Genomic DNA, 17,479 nt, shown 5'->3' on the forward strand with positions numbered 1-17,479 from the left:
GAACATTTAGTGTGGCTGAGGAGTGACAGTAAATTGTGTGCCTGTGTAGTTTTAAAAGTAAACATTGCCAGTTGTGTATTTAATTACCTATCCACCGACAACTTACAATATGAAGACAAGCGCAAATTCTGTAGTGGTTGGTCGTGTGTTTATGAAGTGCTGTGAATATGTGCAATTAAAATCGAGCACGGGGCCGTCTGAATGCAACCATTCAGTCACCTACTGAGGACAACAAACGAAGATTCATTTCTTCCGAGAAAATACAGAAGCAAATAATATCCGCTTGAAGAACCTTGGGAGGGCAGTACAGATGTACCACACGAGATATCGGGCTTTTAAATCATTCCACTGGAATTGAGCATTTTGAATGTCCCTTGTCCTTCTGTATGGTTTCGAATACTGGGCGCTCAGCCTTTTGCTGCAGAGGTGATCGAAGCTTACGAAATATTTTTGTTCAGAAGAATGCTCTGAATATCGTGGGTAGAAAGGAAAACTTGTCAAATAAGGCAGGAAGAGCGCATCCTGAGAGGTGAACTCACCATCCAGGGGAGACGGTCCTGTGCCACTGGTTTCACTGACATTTTCGAGTACCGAGCTCGATAGCTGCAGTCGCTTAATTGCGGCCAGTATCCAGTATTCTGGAGATAGTGGGTTCGAACCCCACTGTCGGCAGCCCTGAAGATGGTTTTCCGTGGTTTCCCATTTTCACACCAGGCAAATGCTGGGGATGTACCTTAATTAATGCCACGGCCGCTTCCTTCCCACTCCTATCCCCTTCCAGTCCCTTCGTCGCAATAAGACCTATCTGTGTCGGTGCGACGTAAAGCAACTAGCAAAAACAAAAAACAAAAAAACATTTTCGAGTTGTTTCAGGAGTAATCAGAATGTTAGAGGAAGGTTGCCCAGTTGTACTTCCTCTTTAAACAATGATGACCACCACCAATCATAATCAACGAGACACGGCGTCCTAGGAGGAAGAAGGATCACTTCCCGCCCGCGCTCACTGTGTGTGGCTGCATAGAGCCCGCGAAGGCTAGTTCCTCGTAACTCGGACAGTTTCCGCGCAGGCTTCCATCATTATACTATACATTTTCTTGGTAACTTCAATACTTTTCCACATCACCGGACGTTTATGTGTCAAGGGAGTACAGATGGGTGACAAGTCCAAGGTCGCTGTACTTTGTTAAGGCCAATGTGGAGCAAAGCCAGTCTGGGATTACTCAGCGAACGTGGTGATGAAGAACTGGTACTTAACTTGAACGAGCTTGTACCTTAAGTGCTGCATAATTCATGGAGTCTGTAGTCCTCATAGAGAAACGTTTAGAGACCAATAAGAGTTGCGCCCCGACTTATTATGGAGCGATTACGTGTCAACACCTTTTCGTGTACGGGCTTGGCCTTCACAGCTACAATTGATCCTCAAATTTATGTGTTTACTCCTTGGAGGAGTATTCCGAGGAACGCCTCCAGACCAGTCCACAAGGAGTGCCGCCGACAGTGTTTGATCGTGCCTTTCTCCATAGCGAAAATACATTTCAGAAACTAGCTTTTAGAAGTAGCTGGTTCAAACCCGCCAGAGCAATCGGAGTGTACTCCTTGTCGTATCATGTCGGCACATTTGATGTTCAACCGGTAAAACTTAGCCACCTCCCCCCCCTTCCCCTCATCTATAAACCTAGAATAAAACGGAACGTCGAAACTGACGTGCACGTAACTACATGGTGTCAAATCAAAATGCCTGCCCGGCAGCCGAGGCATATTATTATTATTATTATTATTATTATTATTATTATTATTATTATTATTATTATTATTATTAATGAGTTCAGTGCAACCAGAGGAGAAGTAACAGGGCCAAGACGTGTGGACAAATGACCACATAAAAACATTTAAATGTAGAATATATTGCCCGAAATTTACAGTGAGTAATATATTTCAATGGTAAAGCTTTAGAGGTCGTTAATAGGGGAGAAGGAAAAAAAATGACGTATGGCTTTTATGTTCGGCTCGCCAGGTACAGGTCTTTCGATTTGGCTCCCGTAGGCGACTTGCGCGGCGTGATGAGGGTGAAATGATGATGAAGACGACACATGCACCCAGCTCCCGTGCCAGCGGAATTAACCAATGATGGTTAAAATTCCCGACCCAGTCAGGAGTCGAAACCGGGTCCCTGTGACCAAAGGCCAGCACATTAACCATTTAGCCACGTAGCCGGACAGGAAAGAAGGAGCTCCCATTGTATAAGACTTGTCGGTCTTACACACATCATATAGCAAGAGTATCTAGTCTTTGACATAATCTTTGGTACAGGATATCTTGGTGCAGATAATCTTTCGCATAAGAGACTATTTGGTTTGAACCCAAGAAGCTGAAGCTTCCTCACCAGTTCAAGAATACAAAGTAGAGAAGATAGAACTTCTGTTCCTTGTCGTTCACTCAACGAAGATGCAGAAAGCTAGATTGTAAGGTCCAAGATTAGCATTTATAGGGACGAGCTGGACGCTAGTAGCAACTTAGAAAGGAAAGACTTGAGCCATCTTGCGGCATTCCCTAAAGAGTAGCAATTCTCGACTAAGTTGTAAACAATCCAAGTCCCTAGGCGGCACTCCAAAGTCAAAGGAAGAGACATCTTTTAATAAACATGAAAATCAAGTACTCTTCATCAGTTCAGCCTGTCTCCGTAAGACTTCACTACTTTCGGGCGTTAGAAGTGTTGCCTACCATTAGGGAGAGGTTAAACCTTCTGAAAGCACCTTATCTTGCAACTCCACTACAGGTTAGTAGAAGGAGCTGTACGGCGGATGACTTCTGCTAAAAGACATAAGATATCCAGATACAGATGACCTACCGTTCGCCCTCAGAAATTCCCAATAGATTCCTACTAAGAAAAAAGAACTATTAGCACGAGTTTCCCTTTGCTGTCTAGTTTTCCTTGTTTAGGAATATCAAAATTCGATTCTTTAAGATTGGCGCTACATCTCGAATCATGCGGTTCTCGAAACGATCAAGAAGTACAGGAAGTATTTGTCTCGAATGTTTTTTCACGGCATGGGGAGTACAGTCGGTTAGTTTCTCTCGATGTAGGTATACGGCCCCATGTACTCCATGTACTTCTTTCTTTCTTCCCCAGGATCTTTCCTCCTCTCATTTCCTTCACTTGTATGTGAATTCCTTCTCTGTCCAACTTGTTTTCGTCATCTTCTTCCAGCTCCTTAGAGTCCATCTCTCACAGCCGTATAATGAAGGACCTACTCAGGTTTAACCAGTCATTTCCTAATTTCGGTATTCAGATCGTTATGTTGTATTTGCTTTTTTCGCAAGAGTTATCCTTTTTGTGACTTCGTGTTGTCTTTCCTGATTAAATTTCCGAGATAACAGAATTTTTCCACGTGCCTTATTTTTGAAGTTCTTACCATTGCCTTCGAAAATCACTACAATATCACCATCGAACCTTATACCTTTAGTTCTGGGTTTGAATATCTTAAGTGCGTATATTGATTAGATGCGGGGACAGAGGACATCATGTTTCATTTGTGCCCTTCGACCATGACGTCTGTTTGGAACGGGCAAGTCTCGGATAGGGCCTAACTTGACTTGCGTGAGCATTCTTAATTTTCACTTTGAAGCATGTTTCTTTTGCGCATTTTGACAAGATCTGCAGCAATTCTCACTGGACCAGAGTTCTCATATATCGCTTTGCAATTACGACCTTCCCCATTGTTATGATAATTATCACATTATCTGTTACCTGTGGTCCCCAGTTGAAGTAACTTATCCCAGAGCCTATTTTATAAATATATTGTCGGTAGATGCAGAGTGGGTCTCGACCTCAAGTGGCCACGGTTGGTCCATGGTCCAACAGCTCTGCACTCTGACCGGCCAACCGAGCATAGGAGGGGTGGCCACGGCTCTACCATGGCTCTACGCCTCTGCATTCGGGAGACGGAACAGGGCTGCACCTCGCTGCTGGCCCCAACCGTCGGCTGTCCTGAGAATGGTTTTCCGTGGTTTTCCATTCTCCTGCACTGAGGTGAATGCCGGGACAGTTCCTAGTATAGGCCATGGCCGCCAACCCCCTCACCTTCTCAGAGCATCTCCTTCACCGTAACAAATCTCCCGACCTGAGAGACGGCGTCACCGTCTAAGTGGCCCGCCTCCCTCTTCAGGGAAGGAATGAAAACATTTTAGTAGTAGTAGTCTCAGAAATAATTGTAACACGATGATGATGGTGATGATGATTGTTACGGGGTTACCCGTGTATCAGCAGAGGTGAAAGAAGGTGCCGGGATGAATGGGTCTAACTACAAAGTCATGTTAATTTAAAATTTCAACAAAGGTTATATTTTCTTTTCTTTTTTCTTTAGAATTTCAAAATCAACAAATAACAATGTAACAGGTACCAGTAGCAATAAAGAGGTCTAGTAAAGACAAGATTGGTGGTATAGACAGGTCTACTTACTGGGCCTTCATGGAACACGAATAATGGTTAAGTAAATGGCCCGAAACACCAAATAGAATGGAGGCGTGTACTCGCACTCCTAAATATGCATTCTTAAAACCTAAAAGGCACTAGACCGATGAAACAGGGGCTATTCCCAAACTATGGAGGTGACTCGTATAATAAAGAACTTTAAAACGTTATGGAAGGGAAGAAAATCAGTTACAAAACGTAGTCACCTCAAACAAAAATGAAGGGGAGTTCGAGAGGGTGCATCACTCTCTATCCCCGATTTACAGTTAAAGATTTTATGAAGTTTTTACATAAGCCGGCAGAAAATTACATTTTAGAGAAGTTGGTTACATATTGAAGTTTCGGACCTATCCCTCGGGTTAAACTGCGGAGCTAGCAAGAAATAAAGATGTAAAACGGCCATTACCTTGCTGAAGAACTGCTGCCTGATGAAAGAGGCACCCCTCGCCTCCTGCTTCACATACACACACTTAGATGTTGATCAAATGGCCAAGAGACGTGAAAATCTGCAGTTTATAAACCCTCCCGGAAAGTTCGAGACTTTTCATGAATGATCAAGACACACCCACGGCGTTTTATTGGTTAACATCAAAAGTTACACTCAAAATCGAAGAAGAGATCCAGGATTGGTCGGAAATTAATTACAAAAATTAGCGATTGGCTGGATTCAAAACTGGCGGAAAGAAAAAATAAATATTGCCAACCCACAAATGAATGAACGAAATTTAGTAAAGAAAAAACTTATGAATACAAAATTTCTTCAAAAAAAGTTCCTTCACTTCGCACCAGTGACATCTGTTGCAGAAAATCCAAACTTCTTGATAAATAGTAAACAAAACACGTAGAATTTTATACAGTACTGGAAACTTCACAGTCACAAAATTAAGGAGGTGACATCTTCTGAGGAAAAGTTTAAGTAGGTCTAGTTCCAAGTTCAGTGTTTCTCCTGTAGAGGAGTTCTTATTGGCGCAAGATTTAAATGTGTGGCGTAGAGGTGTACCTCCCGGTACAGTGATGATAATAATAATAATAATAATAATAATAATAATAATAATAATAATAATAATAATAATAATAATGGGAGCACCAAAAATAGAACATAGAGCAACAGTTATTCAACACCTCGGATTCTATGCTGGAGTGGAGGGAAAGGAGGACTTCATTAAGGCAAGTTCCAAATTTCAAGTTCCTAAGTATTTAAACAGAAATAAATATAAGTATTAATACATTTCTAAATATTTGATGGTATTTCATAATGTTCTTTTTAAGAATGAAATATCTCATTCTATTTTAACTTGCATTCTGGAAAATTTTGATGAACGTGGTTGAGATCTTCCTCTACACTAAGATTTCGCTACTTACTACTAGTGACCGATAGATGATCGTATCTTGGAGAGATCTGTTAAATATAAAGTCTACCCGGCGTTCTCAGATTTATTTTTATACACTTTACAACAGTTTCCTTTAAAGACTTTAATGCACATGTTTCTCTGCTGGTCGCGATTACAAAGAATACCACGCTTGACTCACCAAGGAAACTACATACTTACATGACAAAGCCCTCTTCAGTTATTCAACATACTCCTACCTTTGAGTCGTGACTAATTTTCAACTACTAAAACTATAACAATAAATCAGAACACATCACGAGTAAGAAAATGAACAGAATGAAACTATCACTCAAATGTAATCACAATCATGTCGGACTCTAGCAGGTAGCTGCACTTCACGTCCTTATCTAGTTCGCACATGTCCATCTACCCCACTACCTTCCATACTATTTTGGACAGTCGTCTTGGTTGTCACCACTATTACCGTCTAAAAGCTGATCTGTCGTTGATGTTTCCTTTGCACGTATTTCCAAAGGATATACCCTCTGGACTGGTCGGAAAAGGATCCCTACAGCAGTTTCACCAGACGAATTTCTCCGTAGTGTCCTGGAATAAACTCTTCCACTACAGAAAAAGGCCAATCGATTCTTTTGAGGTTGGCTGCTCCAATAAGAATAACTTCTCCTAGATGCAATTGGCGACTCTTCTTTTGGGCAGTTAATCCTAATTGACCTATGCTATGTCGCTGATGAAGGCTATCTCTTATCCTTTGACGATTTCTGTTCCGTCGGTTAAGGTTACCAAAATCCACCACATCACAATCAGGAACACCCATTTCTTTGATATCTAACAAAAATATTAGGCAAGATAGGGCTAGGTCAACACTACCTTCTGACACATATGTGAGCGGTCGAGAGTTCATCACGGCTTCGTAGTCCCATAAGACCGTTTCCAACTCTTCATAGGATGGCGAAGCTTTGCCAAGAGTTTTCCTTAGCACATGTTTCAGGAGCCTTATTAGGCTACCGGGCGGGTTGGCTGTGTGGTTAGGAGCGCGCAGTTGTGAGCTTGCATCCGGGAGATAGTGGGTTCGAACCCCACTGTCGGCAGCCCTGAACATGGTTTTCCGTGGTTTCCCATTTTCACACCAGGCAAATGCTGAGGCTGTATCTTAGTTAAGGCCACGGCCGCTTCCTTCCCATTCCTAGGCCTCTTCTGAACATGGTTTTCCGTGGTTTCCCATTTTCACACCAGGCAAATGCTGAGGCTGTATCTTAGTTAAGGCCACGGCCGCTTCCTTCCCATTCCCCCCCCCCCCCCTCCATCCTCCCCACCATGCTGTATTTGGAAATTCTGTTCCAGTCCAGTTGACTGAAGGCTTTGTGTGTCTCAACAAAATTTCCACTATTATCTGTATATACCGTACAATTTAAGGTCTACAATTCTTGTGGAAGTTTGTATGAATGAATCCACGGGCAGTGACGAGGTCAGATCAAGGTGGACTGCTCGGTACACAGCACAAATGTATAGACATAACCACACTTTGCAATTATTTTTCAAAAACATTGTTAAGTCATTGTCAGTAGTCTCGAAATCAACTGCATCCCGCACTCGTGGCTCAAGTAAAACAGGTGTACAAACGGACACACTTCTCGTCTCATGTCTCCGACAGACAACACAACCAGAATGGCTCGAATAATTTTTCTTCCGTTGAGGATCCGAATCCATGACTCCTACATGACAAGACTTGATATGTGTCCAGAGCACAATCTTCACAACTACGGGATGTTTGGAAGGCAGCACTTCATTCTATGTATTACCAACTTTTACATTGAAGACACCACTTATAAAGGTTATTTCCTATGGTTGTTTTGAGTTTGCAGTGAAAGTCATCTGCATTGTAGATGTACGGCTTGTAAGGTTTGCATTCGGTCCTATCGGCTTGGAGGTCTATAACAGATAGTAGTAGTACTACTACTACTAGGCCCTACTACTAAGTATATTTTCATTCCTCCCCTGAAGGAGGAGGCGGGCCTCTTAGACGGTGACGCCGGCTCTCAGGGCGGGAGATTTGTTACGGTGAAGAAGATGCACGGAGAAGGTGAGGGTGTTGGCGGCCGTGGCTTATACTAGGAACTGTCCCGGCATTCGCCTTAGTGCAGGAGAATGGAAAACCACGGCAAACCATTCTCAGGACAGCCGACGGTTGGGGTCAGCCGTGAGGTCCAGCCCTGTCCCGTCTCCCGAATGCAGAGGCGTAGAGCCACGGTAGAAGCCGTGGCCACTCCTCCTCTGCTCGGTTGGCTGGTCAGAGTGCAGAGCTGTTGGATTACGGACCAGTCGCGGCCACTCACTCTGCATCTACCGACGTTTGCAGACTTTACAAGGGTTCTTAATTAGCATCTAATGGACTGCCTATTAGATGGGTAATTTTATGTTATGCCATTTACTTTTGCAACAGTACTTGCAGTTTATTAAACACTGATAGCGAATTAAAACTTGCAAAAGTATTTTTGCTGTAGGCCTATTGGAAATAATTCGATCTTTTTTCAGTCCAACCTATTATTACGGTATTGTACCTACTAAAAAAGCACATTTTTTGTACTTGTGTGAATAGTTCTTACTAGGTCCGTTCTCTTTTGCATTTCATTACCCAAGATCTCAATAGTAGAGTGGTGCAGTAGTGTGCAGTCTCGGGATAACGCGCTGGAGTGAAACATGCGCCTGTGAGGTAGCCAACCCGCAAAGTAGGATTACACGAAGTATTTTGGATAAATCGGCGTAGATTCCTCCTTGTATTTAAAACAGCTGGGGCCGGACGACAGTTGCCTTTGGCGTGTTCCCAACAACTAGCCCGCCCTTATACTTGGAATGGATTTTTTTAGCTCCCTTCTCTTTTGAAATTCATTACCTCGTATCTCAATATTAACATCCGGTGACGCACTTCATTATGAATGCTGAACGCTGGAGTTCGAATCCCAATTCAGCGGAATTTTTGTTATGAATAGTAAATAACTCATCCGCTTCTGTGGTGTAGTGGTTAGTGTGATTAGCTGCCACCTCCAGAGGCCCGGGTTCGTTTCCCGGCTCTGCCACAAAATTTAAAAATGTAGTACGAGGGCTGGAACGGGGTCCACTCAGCCTCGGGAGGTCAACTGAGTAGAGGTGGGTTCGATTCTCACCTCAGCCATCCTCGAAATGGTTTTCCGTGGTTTCCCACTTCTCCTCCAGGCAAATGTCGGGATGGTACCTAACTTAAGGCCAGGGCCGCTTCCTTCCCTTTTCCTTGTATATCCCTTCCAACCTTCACATCCCCCACAATACCCCTGTTCAGCATAGCGGGTGAGGCATCCTGGGCGAGGTACCGGTCATCCTCCCCAGTTGTATCCCCCGACCCAGAGACTCACACTCCAGGACACTGCCCTTGATGTGGTAGAGGTGGGATCCCTCGCTGAGTTCTTTTTTTTTCTGCTAGTGGCTTTACGTCGCACCGACACAGATAGGTCGTATGGTGACGATGGGATAGGAAAGGCATAGGAGTTGGAAGGAAGCTGCCGCGGCCTTAATCAAGGTACAGCCCCAGCATTTGCCTGCTGTGAAAATAGGAAACCACGGAAAACCATCTTCAGAGCTGCCGACAGTGGGATTCGAACCCACTATATCTCGGATGCAAGCTCACAGCCACGCGCCCCTAACCGCACGGCCAACTCGCCCGGTCCTCGCTGAGTCCGAGGGAAAAGCCAACCCTGGAGGGTAAACAGATTAAGAAAGAAATAACTCATTCTTATTTAAGTCAATACATTCATTATGTATATATTTTTATACATTGCGCCTACTAAATCAAATTCTTGGTACTCACACTTGAGTGAATGGATCATTTTAGCTCTCTTCTCTGTAGAACTTCACTACGCAGTATCTCAATGGCATCATCCGACAGTGATGTATGGTCTTAGGTTAACACACTGGAGTAGGGAAGCAGAGCACAGGAGTTCGAATCCCAGTGAGGCGGAGAATTTTTACTGAATAGTACATTAATATAACTTTCAGTGATATGAGTACCAAGGATGTGAGAGGTGTAGAGCACCCAATAGGAACAGCTGAGTAGAAGGTATCATGGCGGTGACATGGATGGCTTCAGAAACTTCGAAGCAAATATATGAAATTTGGCGGATGAGAAAATGTGAACTAAGGAATTCTAAAAAAACAACAATGTGAAGGAAATGGTCCAGAAGAAATACGACATGAGTAAGGGAAGTTGTCAAAGGGTTGAATTGAAAGGGGGTGGGGATTGTAGCGTCTGTGAGGTAGGCAACCCGAAGAGCACGGGTCAACGACCTAGTTTTAAATAAACCGATATGGAGTCCTCCCTGTATTTTAGACAGCAGGGTCAATGGCTCCGGTTTCCCCTCTGGGGTCGGCCGACCGCTGCCTTCGACGTTTTCCGAACCTGTAGGCCCGCCCTTGGTCCTACATTTATCAACAGACCAGAAATCCAAGATTTGTTTCCGGTTACTGATTGGTTGTAAGCGGTCACATGCTCACGTATGCGTAGCACGGTACACTTGGACTTAGCGTTATTCATTGCGAAGTAATTTAAATCTGTAGCTCATGCAATATGTATTATTGTCGTATTCAGAGAGTTCCTTACTTAATTATTTAATGTTCATCCTAGTTACTCGACTGTGGGTATAAAAGCATGTTACTGTAGAAGTTCCTCTTAAGTAATTAAAAGGAGATATTTGTTTACTTAGCTAGTACGATGCAAACTCTTCAGTTTCTTTCTCCTAATAGTTCTCAAGTCTAGTCCTAGGTAAAAGTTCGCAGTGCATCCACTACGTTCAAATTCAAATTTTTTTTTTTTTTTTGAGGCCTTCTTTACAGACTTGCCTACGTTTAACAATAGATCACCGGGCGAGTTGGCCGTGCGCGTAGAGGCGCGCGGCTGTGAGCTTGCATCCGGGAGATAGTAGGTTCGTATCCCACTATCGGCAGCCCTGAAGATGGTTTTCCGTGGTTTCCCATTTTCACACCAGGCAAATGCTGGGGCTGTACCTTAAATAAGGCCACGGCCGCTTCCTTCCAACTCCTAGGCCTTTCCTATCCCATCGTCGCCATAAGACCTATCTGTGTCGGTGCGACGTAAAGCCCCTAGCAAAAAAAAAAAAAAACAATAGATCACAGTAGCAACATTTTGATAGCAAGATACCACTGTCAAGAGGGTTTAGTGTTATGTATACTATGGCCTATATTTTCAAGCTGAAATAATTATTTATATTAGAAAATTTGCTTCTTTAAAGCGTTTGTTCATTTTAGTTCATCCCCGAGAGTACAACTGAAGGGTAGGACAGGCTACAAAGAGTGTCTTACTCACACTGGTATTGATGGGACATAGACAGCCAAAAAAAAATATTATTTTATATTTCAACTCTAATAAAGAGGTAACGCAAATACCTGTAAAGAAATCGGCAGTCTTTTGAGAAATAATGGAAAACATGGAACTGTAAAATGAAATGGCAAGGTAGGCCTATCAGAAAAAAAAAACTTTTCCAGTTTAATTTATACCGAATAAAAGTATCACAAGGGTACGTGAAAATAAATATGCCAAGCTTGAACACGGACATCTGGAAAGAAATTGCAAGGTAAAAGAACAATTTTCCTTTTGACACATTTATACCGAATAAAACTAACACAAGGGTACGTGAAAATAAATATGCCAGGCTTGAACACGGACATCTGGAAAGAAATTGCAAGGTAAAAGAACAATTTTCCTTTTGACACATTTATACCGAATAAAACTAACACAAGGGTACGTGAAAATAAATATGCCAGGCTTGAACACGGACATCTGGAAAGAAATTGCCAGGTAAAAGAACAATTTTCCTCTTAACACATAGAGTACAAAGTGGAATTGAATGTGGTGAGAAATGACGGGATTATGGGGTAACAAATACATATAATATTCTTAATTGTGTACTCTAGACCGGGGTTTCGCAAACTTTTTGTCTCTGAGGCCCCTGAGCATGACCAAGGACCCCTTAGCCACAGAACATAGTACTGCATTCAGTAAACAAACAAAAAAAAAACAGAATTTTGCAATTTAAAAAAAATGAAATGGCGTATGGCCGGGAGTGTCCGAGGACAAGTTCGGCTCGCCAGGTGCAGGTCTTTTGATTTGACTCCGTAGGCGACCTGCGCAACGTGATGAGAACGAAATGATGATGAAAACGACGCATACACTCAGCCCCCGTGCCAGCGAAATTAACCAATTAAGGTTAAAATTCCCGACCCTGCCGGGAATCGAACCCGGGACCCCTGTGACCAAAGGCCAGCACGCTAACCATTTAGCCATGGAGCCGGACAATGATACCATTATTGACTTTATTCGTATAATTTAGGACTAATATTTAGAAAGTTCAATTTAACTTCATTTGCATAAAGGTACGTTATACATGCACAGAAATTATAAAACAATGTGACACAGCTAATAATTACAAGAGTCCGTGTCTGGAAACAAACTTGAAAAAAATCACTTGTTGCGGTTGTTGGATCAATGGGACAAGCGTTTTACAAGCGTAGTCGCTCGAACCGAAGATCAGCCTCTATATTAGCTCTGTTTCTGTACTTCGATTTTATTTGTGTGGGAGTAGAAAAGATCTCGCACAGATGCGCAGTCATGAAAGGCATTAAACGCAGTATTTCCTTTCTGTAAATTGTACGGTATAGGGGATTTCATGGACACAAAAGTGGATCAGAGACGTGGAGTAGTGATACATCCATGGAACTTCCTGGAGCCATGGGCGCCCAATAGGATAGTTTGTAGGGGAGGCTAGACCTGGGGGTATGTGGTATTTTTAATATTTTGGAAGACGAATAGCGACTTGTATTCCACGGTAGAATACCACACACGGTATCCCCTACCACTACCACTACCAGATTTTAAAATAATTTTCTTGAAAGAAAAACACCTGACTATATTAGATGTTTTTCCTTTCCTTGAGAGCTAGGGGGAGGGGGCGTCCCCACCTTGCCCCCGGGCATGGGCGCCCATGTCTGGAGCTAAAGATGTCACTCCACATAATTTTCAACCCTTAGCATACTTCAATTTATTTTTCACTGCCTCTCTGCTAAGATACTTCGGCTAGTTGATCTTCATTAAGGGAGGGCAGATCATGTTTAGTTTCAAAGAAAGAACTTCTGATCCACGAGATTTTCTCAACCAGAGGAGGGAAATATGGTCTGAGTGTGGATATTAGCAATTCCAAGTGTCCTGCAGTTTTATTTCTTCTTTTTCTGCTACTAACTTGTACTACCTATCGGCCAAGTTAAGAGTAACAATACTATATTTAAGTTATACAACAGTGAAGACATAATTACTAAATTCAGTAACAACGGTCTATGAATTGCATGTGTAAAATAAAATTTTGCTCTTTAAGTACTTACAGTCCGCCTCTGTGGTGTAGTGGTTAGCGTGATTTGCTGCCACCCACATAGGCCCGAGTTCGATTCCCGGCTTTGCCACAAAATTTGAAAAAAGTGGTGCGAGGGCTGGAACGGGCTCCACTCAGCCTCCGGAGGTCAACTGAGTAGATAGAGGAGGGTTCGATTCCCACCTCAGCCATCCTCGAAGTGGCTTTCTGTGGTTTCCCACTTTTCCTCCAGGCAAATGTCGGGATGGTATCTAACTTAAGGCCACGGCCGTTTCCTTCCCTCGTCCTTCTCTATCCCTTCTAATCTTCCCATCCCCCACAAGGCCCCTGTTCAGCATAGCAGGTGAGGCCGCCTGGGCGAGGTACTGGTCCTTCTCCCCAGTTATAACACCTGACCGAAAGTCTCATGCTCGAGGACACTGCCCTTGAGGCTGTAGAGGTGAGATCCCTCGCTGAGTCCGAGGAAAAACCAACCCTGGAGGGTGAACAGATTAAGGAAGAAAGAAGGAAAGAAAGTACTTACAACTTACATTATTATTGCGGACCCCTTGGATTATCGTCGCGGTCCCACAGGGGTTCGCGGACGACAGTTTGGGAATGGCTTTTCTAGACGATCAGTGTTGGGAGAGAGGATTCCTTTGTGTATTAGGCGATGACTACTGGAATGAAGTGACACCTCAGGGGTGGTAGAGGTGAATGTATGATGTGCAGGAGGCAACCCGTCACACTTCTGTCTATGGCGACCGGTGATTGAATCGAGCGGGGATTGCAAGAATTGAGGGGAAGGGGAGGATATATACTACTTTTATGAATTCAATGTTAATAATACCGATATACATTCCTAACATTGCGGAAGCGTTATAATTTAACGTCTACCAATCAGAAACCATAATCAGATCCTAGTGTTCTGGTATGGGGATAAAATGTGTAGAAGAGCGTGCAGCGGTTGAGAATATGCCAAATCCTGTGGATAACCTCACCCACTACCTTAGCTATCCCTTGATTATTTGTAAGTTAACTACTGACCACTACCTCACATGTACATCAATAGGTTTTAGCCAATCCTCATTGACGTGTTCTTACTCATCACCTCCGGAAAACTCCATATTTGATATGGGCTTCCGTGATGCTTACACTTATCATAGGGGTATTCTATCGATTGGGGTAAGATGTCAAACCTCCAAAATCATTGCGAGCACTTATTGAATATTTTAACACACAAACACATGAACAGGTAACGGCGATTCTTTTCCTCTTAACGTGATTTATTTCTGCGTATTAGGCGATGAATACCGGAATGAAGTGGCACCTCAGGGGTGAATACAAATAGAGAGGACTTAAATTACGGCATCAGAATAATAAGTATTATATGGACAGATGGCTAAAGAAGTAGTGAAATAAAATCATAAAATCTTCAATAGGGTCTGATAACGGAAGTTGTTTAGACATCACTAAGTAGTGAAGTCAGCACGAAAAATTACGGGATAAAAACATAAAACATACTGGAACTCAAACACGAAATGTAATGAATAGGCTGCGAGCGAAAAAATACATACGTGCTGGTATCACTGAAAATGGAAATGACTGTGATGGTTCTAAAGAACAATAGCAAGTCCCAATATACTCTAGTGCGCATGCATGAGCATGTGATCGCTTACAACCAATCAGTAACCAGAACCAAATCGAGGATTTCTGGTCTGTTCATAAATGTAGGGCCAACGGTGGGCTAGTGTTTGGGAACATGTCGAAGGCAGCGGTCGGCCGACCTCAGAGGGGAAACCGGAGCCATTACCCCACCTGTCAAAAAATACGGGGAGGACTCTATGTCGGCTTGTTTAAAAGTAGGTCGTTGAACCCTACTAGGCGGGTTGCCTACCCTTCAGGCGCTACTCACATTTTCAATTCAACCCTTGAACACTTTACCTTACTCATATCGTATTTCTTCTCAAACATTTCCTGGACATAGTCGTTTTTCAGAATTCCTTCATATTTTCTCATCCGCCATATTTCAGATATTTGCTTCTAAGTTCTGAAGTCGTCCATGTCTCCGCCATGATACCTTCTACTCAGCTATTGTATCCAGCAGGTTCCTATTGAATACTCTGCACCTCTCACTTCCTTTGTACTCCATTACTGAAGGTTATATTCATTTACTATTCAGTAACAATTGTCAGCCCGACCTGTAATCGAACTCCAAGTGTTCCGCATTCGCACTCCAGTGCCTTACCCCACGACCACACTTCACCGTCGAGCATTTACGCTGAAATCATAGGTAAAAGTGCAATAAATGAAAAGCTTAATAAAATCCATTTATACAAGCAAAATTATCGCGAATTTTGTTTAGCATGTACCCTACTGTCCGCCTCTGTGGTGTAGTGGTTAGTGTGATTAGCTGCCACCCCCAGAGGCCCGGGTTCGGTTCCAGGCTGTGCCACTAAATTTTAAAAGTGGTACGAGGGCCGGAACGGGGTCCACTCAGCCTCGGGAGGTCAACTGAGTAGAGGCGGGCTCGATTCCCACCTCAGCCATCCTGGAAGTGGTTTTCCGTGATATTCAGATTGCAGTACACTACAAAATTTTACATTAAAATACAGAATGAGAACAATTGATTAAGGTGACCGGTTTTACAGCGAATGGTATGTTCAGTTTACAATCTAAAATCCAATTCTCAAGGTTTCTAAGAAAACAGATTCAAGAGATCTGTTGGTTTTCGTTCATTCTTCATTATCAGTTTACCCTCCAGGGTTGGTTTTTCCCTCAGACTCAGCGAGGGATCCCACCTCTACCGCCTCAAGGGCAGTGTCCTGGAGCTTCAGACTCTGGGTCGGGGATATAACTGGGGAGGGGACCAGTACCTCGCCCAGGCGGCATCACCTGCTATGCTGAACAGGGGCCTTGAGGGGGGATGGGAAGATTGGAAGGGATAGACAAGGAAGAGAGAAGGAAGCGGCCGTGGCCTTAAGTTAAGTACCATGCCGGCATTTGCCTGGAGGAGAAGTGGGAAACCATGGAAAACCATTTTGAGGATGGCTGAGGAGGGAATCGAATGCACCTCTACTCAGTTGACCTCCCGAGGCTGAGTGGACCACGTTCCAGCCCTTGTACCACTTTTCTAATTTCGTGGCAGAGCCAGGAATGGAACCCAGACCTCTGGGTGTGGCAGCTAATCACACTAACCACAACACCACAGAGATGGAATCTGTTGGTTTTACAATGTTCAAAAGAGCCAACGCATTGAGTTGACTTTCAATGTTTATAGTCAGTTTCGTTTTGTATAACTTCCATGGGGTGGGTTCTAACCCCAGTATCTCGCCCCTTGTGTAAGCCTCTATTGATAGACATCATCAACCATCGACTCCATCCCCAAGGTATGCTGATGAAAACGTTCACCAAATTCATTGCTGACTGAGCCTAGGTTTGTCGGGAAGAAATCCAGATGTGACATGGGATGAATTCTAAGGCAAATGTTGCAACCTATTTATCTTTATGCACTTCTGCACAACATTCACATAGTGAGCAGATTTAAAATTTCAAAGGAAGTTGGCTACGACTCTTTCAACTGTACCACCCAGTAAGTCTTGAAATTGGCTGTCAACAATGATCTTCCTTATCTGCGGACCTATGAACGCGTAACCCATCTCCGAAAACTTGCTGCACAGTTACCGGAAATCATCTGAGTCATTGTCTAATGCCTTCATGAGCCCCAACTTTGAAGTGGTGGCATGATAACTTTGTCACGCACAAATGACGTTTAAATTGGTGGCAGCATTCTATCTCTAATCGGCCAATTCTTTATGTAGTGCAATTTCTATCTCTGTTGTCCCACTCACAAATGAAGCAGTAGAACTCGGTGTACCGTCCATGCTTTCCCAAGAGAATAGTGATAACTTTTAAATCACCACAGTCATGGCGTATTTTTTCTAGAAGTAGCAACATATTTTCATACGTCTTTTTCAGGTGAGTAGAATATATAACCACTATTGATGCATATCTGTTTACATTGTGTAATAATACTAATGCAGACTTGTCTTAGATGAATCAGTTAACAGTCGCCATGTGTTCCCCCACTCCTCCAAGACTTCAACGTCCCGTGCAGTTGTTCATTGCAAAGTACTGCACAAGTGAAATTCTTTGAGATGTGAACTAATCAGCTCACCTTGTCCTTTTATTTGTGCCAGGTCCTGTACATGGTTGCAAAGTTCAACATTAATTACGAAATGAATATCTTCTCTAGGTTGGTAGTAGTCACA

General features: G+C 43.3%; 1 protein-coding gene across 1 annotated transcript in view; it reads left to right on the plus strand.

The window, feature by feature from the left end:
* Positions 1-17,479, plus strand: part of wb (wing blister) — a 682,542-nt gene that overhangs the window by 474,868 nt on the left and 190,195 nt on the right. The gene's annotated exons all lie outside the window — the stretch shown is intronic.

Source organism: Anabrus simplex, chromosome 4 (genome assembly GCF_040414725.1).
Source record: "Anabrus simplex isolate iqAnaSimp1 chromosome 4, ASM4041472v1, whole genome shotgun sequence".
Taxonomy (NCBI): Eukaryota; Metazoa; Arthropoda; class Insecta; order Orthoptera; family Tettigoniidae; genus Anabrus; species Anabrus simplex.